General features: G+C 36.8%; 1 long non-coding RNA gene across 7 annotated transcripts in view; it reads left to right on the forward strand.

Annotated features, from left to right (window-relative positions):
- Positions 1–26,984, forward strand: part of LOC106030045 (uncharacterized) — a 219,977-nt gene that overhangs the window by 3,230 nt on the left and 189,763 nt on the right. For 6 of the 7 annotated variants that reach the window (XR_010832628.1, XR_010832630.1, XR_010832632.1 and 3 more), the window contains exons 3-5: positions 2,156–2,329; positions 3,687–3,835; positions 5,450–5,607. This is a non-coding gene — a long non-coding RNA (uncharacterized lncRNA). The remainder of the gene's footprint in view (positions 1–2,155; positions 2,330–3,686; positions 3,836–5,449; positions 5,608–26,984) is intronic. The other variant, XR_010832629.1, reaches the window with a different exon arrangement.

Consider the following 26,984-nt stretch of genomic DNA (forward strand, 5'->3'; position numbering starts at 1 on the left):
AAAGTAGAAGTAATTTTTTGTCCCCAAACCAAGAGGTGAAGTAAGCATGGCAGTGGGCAGGATCCAACTGTTAGGAAACCACTTCCCTGTCTCTTTGTCAGCTAGTGTTTAGCCCATCTGTTGGTTTTGCATTGCCACCTTCCAAATAGTGGCTCAGGAATGTGACAGAGGAAGGATGGGGAGGGAGGGAGGGAGGGTGGAAGAAATGAAGGCGAGAGCCAGAACACTGCTGTGCTTCAGTTGCTCTTGTTTGAAGAATAACTTTTTGGAAGCTCTTGTAGCTGAGGAATAATCCTGAGACTGCTCTAATGCAGATTGCCACAAGGCCTAGAATTTGGGACACTTAAAGGAGTTTTCAGGGTATCTTTACTTTCTCTGGGTCCTTACATGTTTGAATAAAGTCAGGAGGAGAATAATGTGACCAACTGTATTTTAGCACAGGAATTAGCAAGTTGGCCAGGGTTCTTTATCGTGTTGAACTGCTGTACCTAAATCCATAGAAAAATAGTTAACATCTTGAAGCACTACAGACATTAGTTAATCTTCATCATAATCCACTGGAATAGATAGAAAGTTCTCCTGTATGGTATGCACTGCATTTGGCAAACACATTTTACACAGACTAAATGGACTGTTGGGTACTAGGTTTTAATGGGCAGATTAGCATTAAGCACTTAAAAAACATGTCAGGTAAATGGATGTTTTTGTAGCACAAAGTCATGTGGAAATGTTTTTATTTCAGGGTTCCCATGGAGTCCTCATATTCTGTTGTGTAAATTCTTTCCTTGTGTGTGGCCTATTGATGCAAGAAAAAAAACATAACGGCCCCTTTGGAGTTCCTGTAGTCATTCATATTAATCCAATGTCTGTGCATGTCAAATGATTATCAGTGCTTAAAAAAAATCCATTTTTTTTTCTTGAAAGCAGCTTGTGCTAGTCAGCTTTTAACCTATATAATTATTGTTTTACTTGGAAAGCAATGAGCAGAGGGAGAAAAATTAAATAGAGGCACTTCAGGTGGGATTGGTGTGTCGACTGGACAATAGTAATTTGCACTTCATAAAGGTATTTCTGTCTTTATAAATAGGTGTCACGTCAGTGAGTATTTGTCTGCAAGTGATATCATGAAGTGAATTTTTTACTTGAAATTTTAATTTAAAAAAAAATCCTTGATGTATTTAAATTGGTAGTTTCAGCTTGCTTTAACACAGACACAGGTTTTAGTACACTATCGTCAGTGTTTGTAGCAGAGGAAGATACAAATACCATCAGCCTTTTACCTGTACCAAAGTGTATGAATGATACATGTACAAGCCACTTCATAAACTCTAGAAAAGTATTTTTTTAGTGTTTTTTTAGTGTATATCCAACAGTGTAGTGTTTAAATCATAAGTTAGGGAGAACTTGGCTCTACAAATATAACCCTGGCAGATCAGCATTCTCAGAAAACTGTGTGAGAACCTGTCCCGTTTCTGCACACAGGGTGTAGTAAAATAATGCCATCATTCTCAGTGTGTGATATTCTGTTGTGAAAGTTGTAGCTGTTGTAGCAAATACTGCTGAAGGCTTTGTAAGCTTCTAATTTCCCTGTTACAAAGAGATATTCCACCCCTAAACTATCTCAGATTAAATTATCTGTAAGTATATACACAAGCATATATATTAGTGCTATCTACAGACTGCTCAGATTGGAAACCTTTGGCTCCATAAAACCTTTGGCTCCAAAAGACCAGCCTGTACTGTTTGAGTGAAAGCAGAAAGTTAATAGGCTGGTAGTAATAGAGCTAATATGCCCTTTCATGCCAGCCAGAAGAAGGCAAGATAATTACAAAGTCAAGCTCACTTGACCGAGTTGAGGTCAGAAAGAAACGTACACATGGAGCAGGGCATTATTCATAAGCTGATTGATGGTTATTTTTGTTTGTTTGTTTTGTTTTTTAATATAGTAAAATTTACATGACTAAATTGGTTGATCCTGAGGGGGTTATTAAATACAAAAGGATCCTGGACAGCTCCTTCAGTCTGGCTAAGGTACTTCTCTGAGATTAGGTGCATAAAAGTTTTCCTCTATCACTCTTAGTGCTGGTGACAATTGGCAGAAACAGCTTTGTCCGGCTTGCCTGCCCAGCAATTTGACACACTTCTCTCCCAACAGGCTCCTCAAATTCTGATTTCTGCCGTCACATCAAAGAGGAAGGAACTGGTCAGCATTTTAAAAAATTTTTACGAATCCCTGGGAGCAGTCACACCCCTCTGTGATGAATCACAGTGCCTTACATCTGCCTGCCTGGAAAACCCATGACACTTCTGAACGCGCCCTAATTATAGGGTAAAGCCCATACACATTTCCTATTATCTCGTCTGCACTGGATAAAAGGCCAGCTTGGCTGATCGCCTGTTGTACAATAAAGAAGCGATGTCTTCTTTAGCATATAAAGATCAGGATTACCAAATACTCCAGTAGAATAGTATTGCAGCATCTTGCTTTTTGACTAGGAGCATTACTGTCTGCATTTATGCACTCCTACAAAGGGACAGGAAAGACAGGTCAGGGGCCTATCATGATAAATCACCATTTCAATTTGGGCAGGGCTGATGCTCCACAGCCTGCACTCCTAAGCTACCTGCACAGTCTCCGTAATAGGAGTAGGTGTTGCAGTTCCTAGCTGTCTTTCTTGTGTCCCAGTGGGTGGGAGATGTTCCCACAGCAGTCATAACAGGAACAAATGTGTGTCAGGAAGGGATCCCCATGGTGGTGGTGAGGGCTGAGAATGGAGGACAGCCCTGGCGGAAGAGCTTCCATGTATTTTCTTCTGTTAGCAGCCCTGCTGGAGCAGTCACATCCAAGTAGAGAGCCAGGGTAGTACCGTCTTAAATACTTGCAGCTACAGCCATCGGAGGTGGAAAGTCAGGCCCTAGAGACACACTGGGAAAAGTCAAGGACAAGAGCAGATTGAATCCTGCAGTCGAGGGGGGGTTATGTTTGTCACTGAGTATGTTGAAAGGTTTCTATGAAGTTTATAAGTGGTGAAGTGGTGCAGACTTTGAAATAAGCTGCTTTTATTGTTATAGTCATATTTTGTCACCCACATCTGTGTGATGTCAAGACGTGACTGTCTTCAAGTAGCTCTTCTAATGTCATCAGCCAGAAATCTTTGTACAGGAAAGGAATTATGCTTAGCAGGTGTGCGGTCGGTCTGATTTAGTTTTGTCCCATGGCTTCAACAGTAAACTCTTGTTTCACCATATGATTCTTTTCGTAATGAGCGTTTCTATTTTACACTTTTGAACAACTTCCTTCTTCCAAGTGAAAACTGAACCAGGCTCACTCTGGAGTCTCTCATTAGGCTGGCTGGGTAGCGGCTGATGGATGAGTGTCCTTCCTGGCCAGCCACGTGCACTGCCTGTGCCGAGCTCCCAGCAGAGAGTGAGAAATCAAAGGTGTCTCCATGCCCCTGCAGAGCACAGCTGCACTGCCAAATGCTGTCAGGTGGCTTTTCTCTCAAAAACCCACAGTGTCATTTCCCTACCTTTATTCACGTGTGTGCCAACAGACTGTTGTGTGTTTTCCAGTGCAGTAATCCCAGCTGCTCCTGCAGCCCTCCTTCACAATGCAATGTGACACTGCTGTGCATGCTTCTACTTACAATGTTTAATAAACATGTAAATTAACTCCGTCTCTTCAGGTAGGAGAACTGTATACGTGCTCCTCTGTATCACTGAACACAGTATCACGAGGAAGTCAGAGTGTCTGCTGAAGTCCAGCTTTAAAGTGTTTCAGGTTTTCCAACCTGAGTGAAGCTGAAATGATGCTCCTGTGTTCTGTGAAATGCAGGTGAGGAAAACTAGAAAAAGCAGGCTTATCTCATGACACCTCTGCTTGCATTGCTCTAACTGTAGCACCGCCTATTCATCTTTGAATCTCTAACAGTTGCCTTTTACTTCCTCTTTACTATGTTCTCATTAATGCTTAGTGTGAATATTAATATACTATGTTTTTAGGACTGATTTCTGGTTAAATAAAAACAGAAGAGACCATACTATGCCAGAACAAATATGAACATGGTGCTAACTTCAAAACAGCAGAAAAAATATGCCAGGGAAGCTGCTTCCACACATCTAACATCAAAAGATTTCTTTACTTTGTACTGTATCCATGATCTTGAAAGCCATGAAAAAAAAATGTCTCAGGGGTATTCTTATTCCTATGTTACCTTACGTTGTTTTAATTAATTTGCTAAATGGAGATCATCATTCCTGAGGTCTGCTTATTTTTGTCCCTGTTTCAACTGTGTGTGAGAATGAACTTTTGGCCTTTGCTGTCAGGCTGCTCATGATTTTAAATAGTAATGCTAGTAGACTGTATTAATCCTACTAAAGGAAAAAGGAAATTTTGAGGTCAATGGAATCAAATTCGTCTAATTTAGCATTGAACTGGGACACAGGTATTTAAAGTGAAGTGTCTAAATCCCAGTACATAGACAGGTGGCCAGATTGTTTAAAAAAAAAAAGCTAGTAACTCCCATTGATATTGTACATATGATATCTTCTCATCTCCAATATAGATATGACATTCTGGTATGATACTTTCCTATCTCAGCATCAAACCAAGGATAAAGGAGATAGAGAAGCAAAATGGTTCCAGTAGTATGAAGCGGTTAAAGCATATCCATTTAATAATGGACATTTTGCGGTGTGCATTTTAAGTCTCCAGAGTACATTTTTTCCTTATTTAATTATCTTTCTCAAACTTATTTTTGAAATAGTATGGTATAACATAATTCTAGATGAAACGCTTGTGTCATATGTACTTCTTTCTATGAAGAAATACAGTGACATTAAGATTCGTTTTATCAAATTAATAGCTATTAAACTTTGGCAATATGGATAAGTGACTCAGAATGTGTAAAATCCTGAAGCAAACAAAAAACTGTGCAATGATACATTATTTTGTACCAAGGAAGCAGCAAAGTCAGTATTTACATTCCAAAATTCTTCCTTCAGAGAATCCTACCCTACAGAGACATGTATGTCAGAAAAAAGGCTTCAAAGTGCAAATCACCTTTTTTTTCTTTGCATTATTTCTTAGCATTTAATATGCTATTGATGGGTCATTCTGAACTATCAAAAAGCATGGTTCATACAAGTAATGTCCAGTAGAACTGGAAAAGCTTTTATGCTGAGACTCAGGGGTAATGGTTGATAATCCGTGTTTCTGCTCTGGAAAAAAAAATAGCAGAAGAAAAAAAAAGGGAAATTGAGAAACAAGTGGGAGAAAGCATTCATCTTCCAATCCACAGGATTCAGATATGTAGATTTCCTTTAGTGTTGTCCTCTACTACACTGTGATGTAAGAAAAAAGCCTGACAGAGGTGAATAAATGCATCATTATCTTGAGTAATTATATGTGAATTGATTATGTTTGTTTATTTTTGCACTACATTAACAGAAAACTCATGCTGTTGAGTGAAAGATCAAGAACTGATGGATTTTGACCTCAATGCTGAACTACAGCTCTACCCTGACCTGCATTAAGAAAGCCAGATCAGATGATGCCAGCTAGCCAAACTCAGTCCACCAGGCTGTTCAAAACAGCAGGGAAAGAAGGTACGCTATACTATTCAGCCACAAATGGTAAAATGGTAGTAATATTATTTGAAGGCGTCTGCCATCAAGTCAACTCTCAGATCTGTCCACAAGAGAGAGGTCCCAAGATTGGTGTTTGCAGGTTTTACACACAGACCACACTCAGACATTCCCAAATTGTCTCTCCAATCAGTCACATGATTGTCATTTGGATAACCAGCTTGGCATGTATTGGTCACATCACAAACACAATTAGAAACTTAGGAATGGCCTGAAAAATAAAGTTGCACATCTACCCTGCTTGTTTGCCCTTTAATCTGAAAATCTTTAAGTTCGGGTGATTTAAAGTATCCACTAAAGAGAAAATCATCTGGTTTTGTTTGTTTGTTGTTGTTTTTGTTGTTTTGCTTTTCTCTGAGAATGTGGGTTCTCCTGCAGGTGACCACCACTAGGAGGTTTATCTCACTTTTCTTACAGTCTCTTCCTCTATTTTCTTAACAGTATTGTCAGATATAACAGGAATGAAGCAAATTGGAAAATAATTTGAAGGTATAATACTTGCAGATGTCCTGCAATATCCTCAGCTATATCACTGAGGTTTCAACAGTCCTAAAATTGGCTGTCTGTAGTATCTTGGGACTGTAGATTAATTTCTCACACTGGGCTGAACACAGCGAACCGTGGAAGAAGGACCATACTATAAGGAAACAGGAGCATGCTTAACAGAACAGGCCAATCATCTTTGGCAGGCAATAGTCATGCAGCAAGCACAGGTCTTAATATCCTGCAAAGATGTCAGCAAGTTTCTGGAAAAAGGTGCTTCCTAGAAATGTAGAATTAAACTAATGCCTACTTTTGATTTGGGGTGGTTCCTGTCCACCTCTTCTGCATGATGCTTCAGTCCATGACAGAGGATTTATGACATTGTCAGGACCATATCTGAAGAGGTAAACCAGTGTTTTGTTCAGTACCCTGCTTGAGTTTGACCATTTGTCCTGACATTTCCACATACAACAAATCTTCCCAGTAACAAATAAATACTTCTTTTTCCATCACCCATTAGAAAGGGGAGATTTCTGTTCTGTCTTCAGGTGTACCTGCTCTCTAACATTTACCGTGCTTCCTGGGATCTAAGAGGTTTGCTTCCCTGTGTAGGCTGGCCCTCCACAGAATTTGGGTCAGTTTCAGAATATCATTATTAAATTTTAAAGCTTTGTTTTCCAAGTCACTACCTAGAGCAGCTCATTTTCAGACAATGTTCTCTCCTGCCGTCTACTTTACTTTAGGAACAGCACTTCTCCTAACCTCAAGGGTAAGTCTCATGACACTAGAAGACAAGGGTTTTTTGGCAACAGAGAAACCCTTTTGAAACCCTTGCTGAAACAGATAAGAATGATCACAACTTTCACAGCCCTCAGGGTAAAGTGTAACATGTTATTTTAGCCCTGCTATCCTCACCATGTACACAGCTTAAAGCAGCATTGAAGAAAAGAGGAAAGCAGAAAAGGTCAGAATGAAGAGTGAGAAGAGGAAATAAGTTAGATAAACCCTGTCTGGGCAAAGGAAAGAGCGAATTTAGGCTTGTGGCCTGTTGTAATATTAGTTATTAATTCTCGAGAGAAGATCATATACTGTGGGAAAGGGCAGCAGAGACTGACAGATGAGATAGATAGCATTGCTACCCTGTGACCCCAGAAGTCACAAAACTGATCTGTGTCAGAATTTCCTCATCTGTAAAATGAGGAGAATTGTTCTAACTTACAATTCGGGTCCTTGAAAGCATTAATAGATACTTATTGTTAAGGTTCTTTGAGACCACCAATTGGAAATACAGAATAACCTCTCTTCTGGGTTGTCTTTTGCATCTCATTATATTCCAGCCAAATTCATTTAAAAGACAGGTACTGTCAATTCAGTGTTTCTTGGAAAATGATCAACTTTAAAAATGAGGAGAAACAGTTGTTATGGAATATATCTAATTTTAAAGCAGAGGAACACTACTAATGCAGTCTCCTGACTGCTTGCTGTGGTACCTGCCCCCCTCCCTCCTCTACTTCCCCCCCATCAAGCACAGCCAGGCTTCAGACACTGCTCAGGCTCCTTGTGGGACTGTTCTCCAGAAACAAAACTGACATTTTTTTTTTTTTGAAAACGAGATAATTTCTTTACAAGAGCTGAAAATAATACGCCAACCTTGTCTTTCCCTTCCATACCACATACTTTTCTTAGCACTATAAAAGAGGTCTGTTCAGTGACTGCTGTCATGGAACTATGTCAAGGAACTATGGTATTCCTTCTTCTGGAGAACACGCAAGGGAGCAGTGGAGAGGTCTCCTTTCTGTAGAATTAGGTGGTGCAAACAAAACTGTAGCTTTTGTGCTCCTGTGTTGATACCCACTTTTCCACAGTTATGCAGGATGTGATTTGTACCAGTGTCGTGTACTTCTGAAATGTATGGTGAGGATGGGCAGTTATGGAGACGATTGCCTTTTACATCATCTTCAGCACCGCCCACCACTGTGCTCCTGTGAGCAAGGAAAGTACTGGAGCTGAAGAGACAGCCTGGCCTTTATTAAACCAGTTTCAGGAAAGGATTAAAATAATCCAGTTGCATTTCTAGGTTTTAAATTAACTTTAAACCCTCAATAAATTACTAAATGAAACTGAAGACCTTTTCATCCTTAAACCAGGTTAATTTTAATCTTTAAAATTATTTCCATTTTTATAACATTTCCAAACCCATTATCATGTCAGTGGTTACGTATTGTTACTCATTATTAGTTATTAGCTGTCATAGCTCTGTAACTTCTCTCACCATGACCTCTTTTCCAGTGCAATCCTGGAGCATAAACCCTCTTTTACTGAAGTTTATTTTCAAATATCATTCAAATGTCATCAATGTGCTGCACTCTGATTCTTGCAGTTTGCACTATGCAGCATTCTTTATTTGCTCCCTGTGTTCCATCTTGGAGAGTATCAACGACATCCAGAGCCTCTGGTCACTGCCATCTCGTGACATCTGAAATATAAAGATTTTTTTCTTTTTGCAGGTTCTAGTGCTTGCATCATTCATGTACATGAAGATTAATGAATTCCTGCTTGTAAATAATTTGAGAAGATGTCCTCCAGAGGGACTATTTGTTAAGTAGTGTCAAACTTCTCTCCCCACCAAGCCTGATATTACTTTCCATACTCTCATCCATTGTCCTGTTTTCATTCATTTATTTCTCCCTCTCTCCTCCGATTTTCTCTCTCATCTTTCTTTCTCTTTGCATTTGTCTGTTTTTATCACTATAACTTCTCATTTGGTAGATTGGCCACCCACCTCATTGCCTCACTTAACTTTTCTTTCTAGATCAGCTCTTTCCATTCTTGAATGCCTTCTTGTCCAGCCTTGTCAACTCTTACCCTAGGGAAAAAAAACAAACACAAACAAACAAACAAAAAAAAGCAACAACCAGACAAAAAAAAAAAACATCAACTGTTCCTTACTAGTGCTTTCTTCAACTTGTTTCAGGCCTGGTTTCTTGGGGAAACAAAATTTCTGTAATTATACTGTATGAATGCATATTTTTATCCTTTACCTTGAAAAACGTACTAAACCATGGCAAACTTGGAAGAGGAGTAGAGGGATTTAAAGCATCTCTAAGTTTTTTTTGAAGATGGCCACAGAAGAAAAGGAGTTTAATGTCTTCTGTAAAGGAAAGAAGGCAGATGGAGCTTATTCCTACTAGACAATAGAAAATCCATGCAGAGGACTATGGAATTCTTGTTATATTAGGTATTGCATTATTAGAACTTGTTAGATCTCACTTAAAACCTGCTGCTAGAGCCTCAGTCTGGATTTCTGTCCTCTGTGGATTCTCCAGATGTAAATTCTGATTTCAGCTTTTTCCATAGTTGCAGCCTTTCTCTCCTGTGTGTATTCTTTGCTGACCAATAACAGGTGAACTCGTGGTATACCATTAATATTATTCAGTAAAGCAAACAAAGCAATCAATCACAAAGTAAACACTAACAGAAAGAAGACCTCATGGATTGTAATATTTGCAGAACTACTGTTTAATGATACTTGTTTCTTAATCTACAGTCTGTGAATTGTCTATTTATATCAAAAATATTTGGGATAGAGATCATCTCTGGTTTTTTTTACTACTATTTTGTATCAGAATAGTAAGCAGTGGTTATAGTTAATCAAATTGTTCTTCTAGTTTTTAAACATTTCTGTATATTAACTATGTCTTAGGAGAATTAAAGAAAATACATGCTTTATTTGCTATTAAGTATGTCTTAGAAGAATTAAAGAAAACACATGCTTTTTTGCACTATCTGTTGACAGTGGTAAGTTGAAGCTTCCTTAACACATGCTTTGAGTTTTAACACATATTTGAGTTTTAACTTAATACTATGGAATTCTTTATACAGACTTTTCTCAGAAATACAAAAATTTGAAATCAAAGCAGCAAATAGCTAAATTATTAAAAAAAAAAAAAAAGATAAATTACAGTAAAGTAGCTGTGCAGTGTGTGATGGTGAGAGTCTGCAGTAGAACAGGTTTGTCTTGCACCAGGCAAGCCAAGATCCTAGAGGAATGGCAGGGAATCACTCCTAACCAGAACTATGTAATCAGGAAACATCTGAAAACATTTAAGAAAAAGAACGAAAAAGAACTGTTGTGGTTTGTTTGTTTGTGGTGGTGGTTATTTTTTGTTGTTGTTTCATTTTCTTTTTTTGTAAAGAGATTTTAATGAAGTTGTTTGTAGAGGAATGCTGGTGCACCTCTGTAACTGACCCTATTTTATCCTGAATTTTATAAGACTAACTATTTCTGAGGGATAAAAGACCCAAAAAAGTAGGATATGAGGAAAATAAATAAATAAAAGGAAATTGTACTTAGGTGGATTTAGTGACAGTTAAAAATGACCCTGAGTAAGAATGGGAAAATTTTTGCATCCTGTGCAGTCTCCTCTACACTCTGTGTCTTGTGTGTAATTAATCATTTACACCTGTGTGGAATGTCACAATTCTTATTTGGTAACAGTTTGCACTGGGATAAATAATACAGTAGCTGCAGGGGATCGGTAAATAAATGACTTACCTTATTTACTTATTATCTTTTTCACTACCTAGAATATGTTAAACATGTTTCAGAGATCTGAGTTGGTTTCAGATCTGAATAGGTTTTCAATTGCAAGAGCATATATCTTATTTGAAGGTGTGAAGAAAAGAGAGAAACAAAAAATGTTTTAACTTGAGTGAACCATTTTCATGCTTCAGCATACTTCTGTCCCCTAGGTGTCATGTAAGTGATAAATGAGCACTTTTGACAGCAAACATATTTCTGTATAACCTTCTTCACAGTAAGTGACTAGTTATCAAATTTAATTCCTAAATATTGTCTGTCTTTGACTTTTTACCAAAAAGCAGAAAATCAGCAAAAAATTCTTGAACATCATAGAAATTCATGGACAGGCTTGCAGGGAAAAAAGGCCTGAATAGATTCCAAGAGCGAGAAAACATGATGTATTCTGATTCATTGTTAACTAAGTGATTAATACAGATGCTTGCAAATATAATGTTTATACACGCCCACCACATTCTCAGCCCCTAACTTCAGTTAATAGGTTGCTTTTCATTTGAGGATTCCTTTTCTATAGAAAAGGAGATGGAGATGTTCCATGTGGAAAATGAAACCACAGCATATTAACTCTTTTTATGGGGCTACTGGTTGACTACAATGAGAGCCGAATCCCTAGCCCTTTTCATTTCAGCAAGAAAACAAAAGTAATGATGATACCATCACCAGTTCAGCACCTCCCAAAGCAACACATAAGAATCATTAAGAATCCCAAAATGGCTGTTACTAGCTGTCATCTCGCCATGCTGCTAATAGCACTTAGATTGACTGTTATGGTGGGGGAAAAAAAAAAAAAAAAAAAAAAAGGCTCTTTTGAAACTGATACAAAACACCGAAGGATTCAACTCAGACGGAGTTGAGGTGGGTGATTTCCATAGAGTTGCAATTACATTGCAGCAGGTCTGGATCTGGATACAAGGTCTTTGCCAGGAGCTGTTGTACTTCCAAGGGTCTCCAAGGCAGTGCATGTCTGCTGTCTATCCTACTTTGTAAGCTTTTGGTGACACTAAATTGCCAACCTGTCTTGGTGCAGAAATGTAGCTCTGTTCCGGGGATGTTTCAGCTTTATTTTACTTAAATGTATTGATGTCACATGCTGTTGTACTTGCCTTTGGCCTGTTGCGACAGTGAGTGAATTTAGACCTTCAGCAACAGCAACATACCCTTATGTTAAGGTATTCTCAACTGATACCCTTACTAAAAATGAGATTGTGGTCTCTACTTCTAAATTCATCCTATGCTGATGTCTGTGATCACCTCCTCTCTATCTCAACCAAACCTAAATTATTCTTTTCTTTGAGGACTGATGTACAAATTGAACTCGGTGTTTCTGGTGAAAAAACTTACTTTAGTCTGAGTGCCTTTCTGCCGCATACCTTTGAAATCTTTTTAAAGAGTGGTGCTGGCCTGTATATTCTTCTTGATATTTCTCATCCATTGTTTGTCACATTTAATCAGTATCCAGATGTATAAAATGCAGCTAATAAGATCTGTACAAAAAGGATTTGACCAAGTGTGGTCAGATCTTCCTGACGAGAAAAGTCAGATGGTATGATAAACTACCCACTTAACAGGGAAGAAGCACAAACTCTCAGTTGGTGTATTTTCCATATGTATTTCTTTTCTGATTATACAAGAAACAGCTGTGCTTCTTTAACCTTAAGAAATGTAAAATATCCAACTTACCTAAAATGGGAAATCATCTTCTTCTGTTAACAAATGCTCTGAAAGAAGCTTTATGCTAAGTGTGTTCTCCAGGAATCAAGATACTTGTTCCATATGAATTTTTCAAATAGCTGTTTGAAAATATTCTAGACTTTAATGTCTATTAGTATATATCTGCTGTTTATATGGGACTTTTTCTGTAGATTGTTCTTTGCATACAGAAAATTTTACAAATGCAAAAATAAAAAAAATGCAATTTTTCTTTCAGTATCTAATTTCTATTATATGCAAACATACATATTCAATGAAAATCCCTTTCATGAGATATATTGTTTCCTGAGTAGGACTGAAAAACTGCATAGTAGCAATGAGATTGCATTAAAATTTGGCCTCCCTCCCCCCCCACCTACCCCCCCCAAAGAATGTGTCTATTTCAGCTAAATGATCTCTAGTGAAAATATAAACTGCTTGTCCTTACAGAATAACACATTGAGGAGTGATGATGTAGCTTCACAAGTCACCACATCATCATTCACACATCATCTCCTGCTGAACTTCCTACTTTATCTTTAAGAGATAAATTCAGCATAATTGCAGGAAGAGAGATTTATGTTAGACATCATGAAAAACTTCCTAGCAAAAATAGGGTAGGATGTCTTGTGAGATTGTGGAATTACTGAGGATTTCTGAGTAGAGGTTAGAGAAAATACCTGTCAAAAATAGCTTTATCCTGTTCTGGAGTAGGGAAATATATTCCTGTGATTCTAGTCATGATTATCTTGTCATGACCAGAACAGCACAATTCAACATTGGCTCCGAAAAAAAGAAAGAAAAATAAATAAGGCATTTGTATTCTGTGGGAAGTTTTGACTTCGCTCTTTTAACCAGAAATGAAACTACACATTAGCTGTGAGAATGGTTATTTTCACAGTCTTCAGGTGACACAGGAAAGAAAAAAAATGAAGGCTTCTTAGAGTACTTCACCTTCCCTTAGAGGGTCCTTTCATAGTTGGAACAATAGAATTCTGTTGCACAGGTGTGGCTTCCTTCAATGAACGTTGTAGCTCTTGAATGCCAGAGAGCCAAGGTAGACCTGCATCGCTTAGTGGCCGAGAAGAGCTAGCACTAATCTCTGGGCCCTGTGTATAGGTCTGTAGGTGAAAGATCTTGTTACTTTTGCAAACAGCTTGTAAAAGGGAAAACTTCTCAAGGACAGATTCATGGGCTTTCTTGTCATTTCTGCCGCATTTCTGCCAAGGTAAATCTGGTCCTATGTTACCATAAGGTTTTGTACACATAAGAAAAGAAATTGTTTCCCAAAATAACCTTAACTTGTGCTTACATGGTACATTGTATTGCTGTGTATACTGCTTACTTTGATCATTTAATGTGTGCACTGCTTAGTATGTTAATCTCTATGCCTAGGGCAGCATTACAAGTCTTGAGGATATCATAATTTTTAATTTTCTGACTTAGGTTTATGTAAACTTTGAGCCGTATTCATCATATCTACACTTCCTTGTTACTGAATACTGCCTGATCATCTGAATCTCTCTCTTAATACAGGAAGTATAATATTTATATACTCTGATTCATCAAACATGACATTTCCCTTCCCATTTTTTTTTCTGAATTGTTTGCTATTATGTTGACAACAGACTTGAAATATTTAAGTTGAACCAAGTGAGCATTTTAAAGCTTTTGCAAAAGATTTTAAAGTTAGAAGCACCTGGGTAGAAAGATTTAGAAAATGTCTTCTCAACTATATCTTGTGTTGCTATAGCAATGTTATAATAGTGCCTTATTAATAGCAAAGTACCTAAATGTTTCTTAAAAATCTGTGCAAATTTGTGCAATAAGTTTATAATGTCAGTACTGGTAACAAGCTTAAGAATCTGAAGACACTAGCCCCTTTGATTTGGGATGCATTAAACCATCATAGAATGGTGTCGTACAACAGAAAAAGTTTGTAGATGACCAGAAAAGACTACTTATATCTTGAATTCCTATTTAGATGTATCAGCTGTATTCCCTGCTCTACACATCCTTTTCTGTTCGTAGTGTTCCCTAAGTAGTTTTATTGCTTTAAGTGATGCCTAGCTATGTCATCCCCTGTTAGAATGTCAATTACAAAATGATTTGTTACCTCTATGCCATGTGCCATTTTTTATTTTTATTTTTTACTTTTGATTCTTATCCTTCCCAGTGTATTTGTCGGTACATAAACCCCTGGAACTGAATTGAACCTAGTGGGTATTTAACCACCCAGAAATGAATTGAACCTAGCCATCAAACACAGTAGCATTCCTCTACCTTTGGCCAAAGAATCTAATTTTTTTTTTCTTTCTGTAGCATTTCCTATTCCTGTTACTGAATATAATAATGAATAACGGCAGGTGAGTTGTCACACTGCATGAGAAGTTAGTAAACTTTTCACACTCTTCACAAAAATCTTTTGAATGTCTACCATTGCTTTGAGATCATGTCCTTTAGGAAGCAAAAAGACCACCATGACCAGAAAAACAGTTTGTTCTGAGCCCTTAAAAGCAGTTATTTCAATCTTTATTCATAGGAGTTATTGCAATCTTGATGTTTGCTGTTGTGGCCATTAGAATACAATACTTTGTGAACTAGCCCACTTTTTCCAGATTTTCATTACTTATTTTTCATACTCTGTGGTACATCTGTAAGAAAGTAAGGCAAAAGAAAAAAAAAGTAGGAAAAAAAAGAGAAAAACTTCATGCCATGACTCATTGATTTATCCAAATTCATAAAGCTCAATAGTAAAGGGTAGTACCTTTTTCTGTATTGAAAACAGGCAGTCAGAATATAGTGTTGATAATAGTCTCAGTGAGTCTACTCACTATTTGAAAAGTTAAGTACTTAATAAGATAAATGTGTTTAATTTTGTCTTGCAAGATTTTACACATTAACTAGAAGACATTTAAATCTGTTCCTTAGAACAGGACAGCTTTTCAGAAATGTCCTTCTGACTGATCAGACTTTTTTTAAACATTGCTGTTCTTTTAATTTTATAGTAAAATCACTCTACTGAATTTTTCAGTGATTTTATTTAACAATTTGTCGTTTGGCTTAGATTTTTCCCCTTATGTCCAGGACGTTGTCACATGGTTTCTGAAGGTGATGATCAGACACTCTATTTAAATAATAATAATAATAAAGTAGTGATGGTATGCAAAATGATTATTTTCATCTTCATGGCTTTCAAGTTAAAATTCCAAATAATCAGCACATGTGATGGTTAAGGTTGATTGATGATTAAGATCACTAAGGTGGTATATGTTTGTGATTGAGGACTTGCAGAAGGAAGAAGGAAGAATTTCTGTCTGACAGGTATCAAATTTCTTCTATGGTAACTTTAGATACTTATTCTTTAGATTTGCTTTAAAAGTTTTCTACAAATTTAATAATCCTGGTTTATCAGTAGATTCTGGTTCAGATAAAATTCCTAGTGCTCAGGGAATTGCTCTTGTGTGTTCTTAGATCTTTGTTCAGTTGGTTTTCCGCACCCTCTGTCTAATCTCTGTAGTTTCTTCATTTCTCGAGGGCAGATCTTTTTGAAAAAGATGTTGCTTATATGATCACTTCTATGAGGTATGTCATTTATGTTATGGAGCCTTAATTATTTTAAATTGCAGTTAAGTTCATTCTCTCTTGATTTGCCTAAGTTTTTATTCTGCTTTGTGTGTTTTCATTTTTCATGAAGCTTTTTTTATGATGCTGTTTTCTCCATGGAATTAAGTCATATTTCAGTTACTGTTTAATCTAAAGGTTACCCATTACCTTCAGTGCAATTCAGGGGCAATTTAAATACTTTGTCATTCTTTTTTCTTTTGAAATTCAGAGAATTAGAGGTAAAAAATCAGTTGTCAATTATTGACTTAGCTGATGAGCACTGCAGTGTATTCAATTTCACTTTTTTTCTCAGTCTTCATATTTGCACAGTTTCTGAAGACTTACTAAAATTTCACACATTTGAAAAGATATGAGTATTCATCTGGACATGCATGTCAAAAGTGTATTTTTCTTTGTTATTTCATTTCTATTTTATTTGGAGATTCCAAGTCATCCTTTGAGATCAGAAATTTTGGCTTGTGAACTAAATGATCAATTATGTACTGTGAATAGTCAATATGAGCAATTTGCAAACAATGCAGAAGATTGTGGCATGCTTACATAGAAGTAATTTACTGTATGCCTACAAATACAGAAAATCTGTTCACAAATGATTCATGAACGCTAACCTTATAGTGAATCTTATTTGTAATGTGTAATTTGACCTGGTATACGTGATATCAAATTCCAGCTGACTTTGCTTAGCCTTTTTGTCAGACTTAATATTCAAGCTTCCCTTAATGACAGCAAAATGGATTTTATTTTAGAGATCAACCTTCATAAACTGTTTCCATTTTAACTGAATGACTGCTCTATCCAGCTGCATCCTACGTGTTCTTCACTCACAGTGTATGTAATTCCTATCCTTTAATATAATTAACTCATTCACTGTTATTTCAGAACCCTCTGCATTTTCATTTCCAGTCATAATACATCTGCATCCTTCAGCTGATTATATGCAAGCACCTAATGCAGCCAAAACCGTGTGTCTGGACTGCACTAAGGATAGTGGAATAGTGAAGTCTGTAGGAGGACTCTGTATCTGTTTGCTATTGGTGTGGCGACTATAGTTGCTCCACTGCCTCTCTGAAGTGTTCTGATGCCGTGTGGCCGTGTGGGCCACATAGATCTCTCAAGTGTGGGTCATGTTCTGCATCTGCATCTCCTTTCTCATCAAAAGTTGATTACATGTACACCCTGGGATAAGTACAATATTGCGATACTTGGTGGGGTCTAAATTGGGGATTGCATTTCCAGGCTATATTTACTAAGGAAAACTGAAATGGGTAGTTGGAAGTTTTCAACAGACAGCTTTTAGAGATTCTGTGCTGGTCTGCGGCTGGTTTTTTTTTTATGTAGTTTGGCCTGTGATTCTCTAAAAAGGCATTCAAGGATATTTCTGTAATTGGGAGACAAAACTGCAGGGAGCTATCTGGTAGGAAATGGAATTTTGTAATGGCCAATAAAACATTCTTATATGCTGTAAAATGACTGAATTTATTATGCCACAAATTGTTAGGAAACGGTATATTTATTAGAATTACTGTACTCAATATGAATATTACTTTTTAGATATCATAGCAGCTATTATCTCTCCTAGTAATTTTTTTATGTTAAAGAAAAACTACTGTCAGTAGCAATTTTGCATAGAAAAACAAAATGCTTTTGAAACAAAAAGCACTTGGCATCTAGAAAATTGCTGATTACAACAATATTTCTTTTGTGTAGGATAATGTTACCAACATGACTTGTGTGCCAATAGTAGCATTTTCAGGAATCTTTTGTGATCACACATTACAAAAAGAGTTGGCAATGGCATTTCTGACTTCCAAATCTTTAAATGTTGACAAACACAATCCTAGCCGTTGTTTTGTTGTGCCTATATAAATGTATATATGCAGGCATACTCTGTTAGCATGTATGTTGATCAAACACTGTTCTATGCGGGTAGTAGTTTTTTTAAATGAAACAGGCATACCTAGCTGCTATGCTCCCTTTGTAACAAGTGCTGTTCACATAAGGGAAAGAACATACTTCCTGCATCTTACATGCTTGTTCTGTGGGTGTCAGAGAGTGAGGGAAATGAGGGAAGAGAAGGTGAAATAGGGTTCCTTTTTTGTTTGTTTGACTGTTTGTTACTTAAGCTTTAATTATCTTGAAAACTTAACTGGTTCCTCTGGTAATAGGTGGACAGGGTCTGATGCTCAAAAGAGGCATGGTGTGGCAACTAGACATGAAAATCTATGAGACAGTACTTCTGTGATTCTCCTCTGCTTCCTCTGTACCTCCCACTGGACATCCTTAACAGGTGAACAAAACCCAGTTCAGTTCAACTTTCTGTGATGGATATATGCATACATATGTGACTTAAAAAAGTAGCCAGAATGTATCATTACTTAACATTAGAGCACCTCTGAAATAACAAAAGAAAAAATGCAACCCTGATATTCAGTTATTACACAGTTATTAAGTATTTGTTTGAAACCACTTCCTCCATTCCCTGTGGCTCAGCAACAGTTGGCAATATCCATATGAAAATCTAGAGGAACATAAGTTAAAAATAAAAATAATCAATACTCATTTATCATTTAATATATTACTACTCTCTCAAATTCTGGAAGAGTGCTTGATATAATCAGCTGAAGATATATCAGGATAATTTAATACATTAATAGTTAGAGGCTCTAACTGAAGCTTCAGTTTCTTTCTGGGCTTGATTATAGATCTGTAAAATATTTATTTCCAGCTACATTAATTGGTAATTTGGCAGGAAAAAAATACAGCAAATTAACCTTTAATAATCATCTTTTACTGAATGTGTTTGTATCTTCTGATCTGAGTATAAAAAGACAGAAAGTGTTAAGTGTACTAACCCTAGTCCACAGAGTACGCTACTGAAACTGTGCCCCTGGGACCCCTGTCTGGACCCCAGCTCTGGAACTTAATGCTGTGTCCCATGGTGCTAACTCAGTTAGGTGTTGTCTTAACTTCGGTTGACTTGACTGTTCCTGAATTCAGCCTTGCACCTAATTGTTTGGCTTCTTCTAGACTCGGCTTGAAAAATTGGTTGGTGAGTCAGATGATGAGGCCACAGAGTGAAACACACCTTTAGGAGTCAGGCACCAACTATGTTTTTTTGGTCAGCATATGGAGTTTGATGGGTCTGAGTTTGAGACTAGGTCTGTGGATCCATGCGTTAAAGTCCTGCTGAGTCTAGGAAGCCATCTGGATCCAATGAAACCCATGGAGTCTTGCCATGGAACTGGTGTATTACTTACTGGGTTGGTTCCTTTTACTCCAGAATTCATCAGAGCTCCTGCCCATGTGCCCACCGATCTGCACATGTACTATGGTTTCACTGTTGAAATGGACCTTACTGAGGTTTCTTCTCTGTTGATAACAAAATTAGTGAGTTCTCCCAGCTGGAGGAGAACAGGATGGAATGCCATCCTTGTTTATTTCAGTGACCTCTGCATGCTGGGAAGGAAGTTCTACCCAAAAGTCTATGTCAGGTCAGCCTTTAGGCGAATTGGGTGTCTCCTGAATCCAGCCATAGGCCAAACAGTTTGTTTTATGTTTATGTGCAATCCTTGCTTGTTCAGCCTATACCTGCCCAGTTGATAGGTTCTGATACCAGACTTGATCATATCACAGTGCCTTCCAACAGACGCATGAAAACTAATGCTGTAGCTCCTGCTCGCCCAAAATCTAGCCAAGTCCCCAGGGCTTGGGCTCTGGAGTGGGCTTTATAGGAATGTAAAGATACATAGTTAATCAGCTTCTGTAGGGGCTTAAGGATGTGTGGTAACTGCCTCATGATCCCTGCAGGTCTGGACCTTAAGCTGGCTATTCAGGCCCTTTTAAAACAGACTATTTTCTTGACAGAAGTCAGTTGGTGCTGAACCAGGTAAGGTATCTGTCATCAAACACTCAATGTCTCTGTTTCATATCTGTGAGAGACTGTACTTCCCCCTAACTCGTGTGTAATTAAAATAGCAACTGTAAACATGATGGCTAGAGGAAGAGGACAGAGATATTATATATACTTCAAAAACTTAGGAATGCATTTAAAGAATACATTTAGAGTTGAGACCAAGCCACTTCCTTAAGGCCCAGAAAATGCATTCCCCTATATAGCTGTGACGTTAAGAAAATAAGAATCAGATTAGTTCAAAACATGGTGTCGCTCATAATATCTAGCCTCAAGTAGACTACTTCTATGTGTAAGTAGCATTACTCACATTGAGAATTTTTGATGGAGTGGACTTATTTGCATGGGGAGGCACAAAAAGATCTACAAATCAGATCTCAAACAATCCTTCTTTTCCCAAGATTACAGTAGATTTTCAGAGTTCTATAACGGTGTATATTTGGCATGAAACATCATTTCATGTGTAGTGACTAAAGTTTCAGTCTCTCCAGTCCCTTCATTCATACCTAACAATCCAGCTGTGGTGATTTTTTGAAACACTTAGTTCTAAGACAGACGAAAACCAGTATGCTTTCTAGTAGATGGGAGCTTTCCAACAGTGTCAACTTCTTTATCGAAATCTCTATTTTTCCTGTCATTGTGGACAGATTCCATTCAGTGTTAGTAACCTAACCTTTCAGCAAAGTAATGTGGAGTATGAAAACATCCACTTTTGGATTTATCTTCTGCTCCGGGGCTTTAAGATCTTGTAGTATAGTTTGTAGAAAGATCTAAACATACTGAAGTGTCTCTTCCTTATGCAGACATGTACTGTGTGCTAAAGCCTTTGAACCTCTGAAAGAGGAATGTCTAGTTGGAGTTTGTCTTCTGGATGTGCCTTTCACAAATTATGGACACATGTAAAGTTATTCTGATTCTCCTTTACCTTCTCTGTGTAGCAGATGATGAAGAGGTAGGAGAAAAGAGAGAAAAAGCTGGCATTTGCCCTATATACATACATGTATGTGTGTATATATGTGTGTATATATATATATAAACAGAATAATGCCAAGGCTGTGGGGACAGTTCATCTTCCTTTGTTTTAAGGAAAGAAATTCATTTCCTTGGAAAGGAATTTCAGTATTTTTCTGTGCCAGAGGGTATTCCTTGGGGAGCTGGGATTCTGCTTGTTGAAAAGGTTCTGTCTAGTGCATACATTGAAAGGACGTGACCTAGTGAGCTCTTGTCAAGTGTGTTAATTCATTCAAAATAAGGAGGCCCTTCTAACAGGAGATAAATCTGTGTGTTTGATGAAGACATGATTAGTTCTCTCTGCAAGGCAGCTGTCAGTCTCTGACATCAGTGGAGAAGGAAGCTGTGCTATCCAGAGATGAGATCTGTGAATGATCAGCTATGCATCTTGGGGACATAAGAGAAATGGGCATCATTCTGGGAACTGAGTGAAGGAGTGGACAGCAGCAGATGGGCCACAAGTCTGGCTCATGTTTGGTGAAGGGCTTTCACTGACAAACAGTAATATAATAGAGAAGCCTGTCTCTAATTATATTGTACAATTGTCCATTTTGAAATTTCACATGGCTTGGGGGATAAAGTCAACTGCAGATGTTGAAAGGCATACAGTCTGTATGTGAAGTGCTTAAATTGTAATGGCAAAGAGGGTATCTTGTGCAATTAGTGGATTACCATCTTGAAATCTTTGGTGTCCCAAAATTGAAGGACAGGAGAACAAAGCATTTGGAATTTCACAAGACAATGGAAGATATGACAAAAAAATATTTTCTTGAGGAGACTTTAGTCTCAACTAAAATGCTATGGAAGAGAATAAAGCAGGAGAACTATCTCTAGCAGTCGGCAAGGATGAAAGAATATGAGAACAGAATATATTAATAATTATTCAGCAAACATATGTGGGAACGCAGGTCTGACTGACTAACCCGAACGAAATGGTTAGCAATTAAAAAATTAATTAGTGTTATCCTTGTGTGGTAGGTGACCAGAGCAAACACTCCATCCCAAAACTATGGGACTTGGATGGATTTTCAAAAAGAAATTTAGGACTATATTTCTCTATTTAGGATATGACAAAGAAGTAATATTTCTTCTTTCTCCACACACCATCTTCTAACTAACATATAAAAGACAAGAATTCCCCAAATGGTCTGGGAGCAGGTGAAGGAAAACCTGATGGCTAGACTTCCTCCAATAGCTGGGAATGATTAAGGAAGAGCACATTACCTTCACCATTCAGTATCTGCCAGATTGTTACTGGGTAAGCTAAAGTAGAAAAGTTGTATTTTAATAGGTCCTATTCTTTTTATGTTTGTGTATTTACATGTCTGGGGCAGTTGCAGTAGGTGATAATCCAGAGAAACAGCATGGGGGAGGTGGAAGAACTAGATCAAACGTACATGGCAAATATTAGGCAATGCTATTATTAGCAAGTTAAATAAATAACCAATATTGAATGAACTTATTACAAAAATTTATAAGCATACAGTTATATTTGAATGAGATAATTGCACCATACTGGGACATAACTGTGTATGTATCAGAAGGCTGAAGTGAGAACTCAATTATTTTTATCTTGCCAGTTTATTATGCTTTAAGTTTCTTACTCCCTGTGTAATCCAAGTTAATTCAACGTGCAACACATAATTCGTAACAGCTTTAATGTACTTGTCTGTATCTTTTTTTTTTTTTTTTTTCATAATTGAATGTTGGCTTTTCCCCTGCAGCAAATACAAAGGTTTTCTATTATGGATACTTACAGTATAACAAAGCATAATATTTTTCCAGATCTGGTGGTATTTACACTGGAGTTTGGAGTATCAAAAGCAAGTTGTAACACTTAGAGTAATTATGAATAGATATGTGATGATATACAAACCTGAGAACAGCAGGGAAATACTCTTCTTTGCAGTATATGACGTACAGCTACACAAAAATCGCTCGACTGAAAAACACAAATCTCCAGGCCGTTTGTTGTACTGAATTTGAGTGAACAATTTTACTGGATTACAACATGTGCTAAGACTTCAGCCAATCAGATATTGTTAATGTCTTTAATATGTTGATTACTGGCAGTATTTTTTTCATTGAATTCTGCAAATAGTGCAGCCAACCAATCTGATTGTCAGTGTTTGAAATGTTTTTTTTTGTTGGTTAGTTTTGATGAGAGTCAAACTTTCTTGCGTATTTTCCCTGAATGAATAAGTATACTTCACAGAACAAAGATTATAGTGCAGGTAGATTAAAAAAATAAAAATAAAGGTAGCCCCCCTAAAATCTAATTTTATATCTAAATTTTTTAAGGTTTAAAAAAAATGGTACCGCTATTTAATGCCAATATTTACTACCTTCTGAAACAGTTTTTTAGTGCTGCTGGCAAGACCATATATCAGGCCTACAAACAGAACTAGAAAACATTAAAAATGTGAATGACTATTCCTCGAAAAACGTTTGCACTATTTATATTAAGTCTAATAATGAAAACCTTTGACAGCAAAACCAGTCCAATTCATACTAAAGTGATTCACACTGAAGAAATATTTCTGTGGAAAAGATGAACAGAATAGCCAGAAAGAAATTTCTAACAGCTATGAAGACTGTAACAAAAAGCATGCACTGTGGCAGTAGAAAACAAATTGCCAGCTATTGTAAATCCTATTATTTTCTCAATGTGCCTAAATAACGTACTACCAGGACTCCCACTGACATTGCTGGCGTAGAAATAGAATATTATTGTGAATGCATTTTCAAAATGTTATAGAAGCCAATAGGGTCCACATAATTGCCTATAAAATATGCAATATAAGCTATCAAGCGTTCCATCTCCTTTGATGTCAAAAAACTTGTTTTTCCCTTCTTCTGTCTTGCACAGTGAACCTGATTTTTTTGGTAAGGCCCCTGTTTTATCACAGTAAAAATAAGTACATGTGACTAGTGCATATCAGGTTTAGAAGATGTCTTTCTTTCCACCTGATTTCTATTTGACTCGTGCAGTCTGCTGCAGTTTTGACATGTTTCAGTTTTGTCACCAGACGTTTCGTTACATGAAGCATATTGTGACAAAATGTCACGTCTTAGCGGAGCAATATGTCCATCCCTTCATGCTTACCCATGAACTGTTGGAGATGATTCCAGGTCAGTTGTCTGCAATACCAAACAGGTGATGTTGAGCACTGCAGTGATACTGAGCAAAGTTTTTTCTGAAGATCTGTAGTAAAAAAAAGTGTCTTGGCTATATCTGTCATATTTATGAAAATTCATTCCTCTCTCAATGCTAAAATATTGTTTTTTATATTGGTAGTTTTTAAAATAAGTGAGAGGGATTTTTTTTTTTTAATTCAATTTTTCTACGCTGTAGTTAGGTTGGAGTAAGTAATGCTTCATAAGACAAACAGTTCCTTTTATTGGTAACACATTGACGAAGATATGTACACATGTATACATGCATGCACGCACACATTGTGCATTTATCCGCTAGAAAACTAAGCTTGCATTGTAACATTTTGAAGAATTACTGAGTTATTTAAAAGCTTTAATGATCAAAACAGTTTGAAGATTTAGATTCTGAAGTGATCAGGAAAATAATGATTTTTGCAATAAAAGTGGAAGCAGACTCAAAACACAGGCAAGTATGTAGCAAGATTTTGGTTCTTCGATAGATTTGTAAATTCAGTTCTTTCAACTCAATTGTTTTTGCTGTTCTATGATGCTAGTCTATATGTTAGCATTCACCATGGGAGTTTCACACTGTATTACCTGATATGATTTTTAAAAAAGTTTGCATCCAATGTTTCAATCGTTTGCTTGAAACTTTAAAAATAAGATTAAGAAACTGCTACTAATGGTAAAATTTAGGCTATTTCAAATCCTTATTATAATTGTTCTGATATGGGTTTCTTACACGATCCTAGAGGTTTAAATTTTCCAGCTTTTTACTTTAACTTACCCTAGAAATTGGATGGGAAAAGCAAACTTAAAATTGTTCTTTAGAATAGCCAGGTAACTTGTTTGAGTTATAATGACTGTTAACTTAATGACTTTAGTAGTTCACATTTCTCCATAATTTCCAGTGTAGAAGCTTTAATGTCATTGTCAAGGAGTTGAAAGAAATGAGCTTTCTCTAGTGGTGGCTGATTTTTATTTGGTCCAAGTGCAAAAAGCCTTACATTTACAATTCTTGCTTTGTAATTTTAACATGAATAATTTGTTGAAGTTAAAGTTTAAAGTCTTCCCATGAGTATTTGCTACAGGGAGTTGGGGCTGTGTGAAAACATCATACATATTAACACTTGTGAATATTGAGAATTGGCAGCACTGTGTTTGAGATAAGTTTTTACAATATGAATTTCCAGAATAATCTCAATAAATTTGTCATTATGATTGTCAAGCCTGTAAAAACTTTCTAACAGAAATGTACATGAAATCTTTTATGTGAAAGTATATTTCCATGTGGAATTTCATGCAAAATCATATAAAGATTTGAAGAAAAAATCTTGCTATGGTTGTAGGTAGGTAGAGTTTTGATAAGTTCTGTAATCTCCAAGATTATTCTGTCTGTTTGTGCATCTGAGTCTGTGTAGTAAGCACATGCTTATACTACAGTGCTACCTTCCTTTGCTTTGCTAAAATCTGATCTCCTGTTTACAGTGAAATTTTCATAGAATACACATTTTGTTAAAATCTTGGGGGAGAGATAAGTGCTAGCCTCACGGCAAACTCAGTGAAATTTTCTCATTGTGTAGCTCACATTTCTCAGCATGCTTATGCAATTTGGAGCATTTAATACAGTCCCTACAGCACACCTGAGGGAAGTGCAAATATTCACATAAATGGCAGTATGCATGTGGTAACAACTTCATAATAGACAGATAACAGGCTTTCAATATGCAAAGTGTAATACATTTTAAGTTGAACGATAACAATTTCACAGCCCATTCAAAAAAAAAAAAAATTAGTAGCGTAAGTTTCATGCTGCTCATCAAATTAATCACAAGCCACACATGATTCATCTTTTACAGCAGATCTTGTGCTCCTTTATGTTGCTGGAACATTATGAGCCAAGTTCCGTACATTCCGTGTCACATCTTATGTTTCAGAAAATACACGTTATGTTGCTGCTTAAAAGCTTCACGGAGAAAGAGTGCTAAATCCTGTAACACAAACTTCGGAGGATCAGTATGAATTTCACTGAGCAAGACAATCTGCACTATGTAGAATAGATCGGACGCTCTACAGCTGAGTGAAACCTTAACTATATGGATAGAGTCAAAATAAATGACATGAGATTATGTCATACTAGTACTTCTAGGAACATCAAACATGTACCAGCAATTTTCTCATATACCAGCTGCAAAAATTCATTGATTTTTACATTCTTGTACATCCCACACCTGCAAGTGTACACGCACATCTGCCCACCTGCAATTTCTTTATTTTATTTATTTATTTATTTAAAGAGAGACAAAAATTGCAAAAAGACAGAGTCATGAGAAATCCAAGTAGTCCAGATGGCAGTCAAGTAGTGTTTGGATTAGGAAGTGGAAAGCCACTACAATACATTTACATGCAGTTAGCTAATGTATCAAGCAAATTTCATCAGGTTAGTAATACTGGTAACAAACAATGCAAATTCAACAAGTATAATGAATAATTCAGAGCATACACTCAGTGCAAGCATTCCTGCACAATTTTCTAGCTTGACACAAATGCAAATTTTATAGCGTTTGTACAACAGAAGTTTCACAGCATAAAAAACTCATATTCAATAAATGAAAATTATCTCACAGAGACATTCTACACAATTTAGCTGAATGTGCAAACTGTGTTTTGCAAAGCTTGCATGTATAATAGCTCCATCAGTTGGTCGTCTGTAAACCTTAAACCTTGACTTTAGTTCTCTATTGGTATGGTTTAATATATAGAATCAAGAAGTGCCTGCTTGAAAAGGATGTCACCTGTTCACTAGCAGTTCTTTCACATGTATGCTCTGAACTTATTTGCTCCTCCTGCAACTTTTGCAAT

This window comes from Anser cygnoides, chromosome 6 (assembly GCF_040182565.1).
Source record: "Anser cygnoides isolate HZ-2024a breed goose chromosome 6, Taihu_goose_T2T_genome, whole genome shotgun sequence".
Lineage (NCBI taxonomy): Eukaryota > Metazoa > Chordata > Aves > Anseriformes > Anatidae > Anser > Anser cygnoides.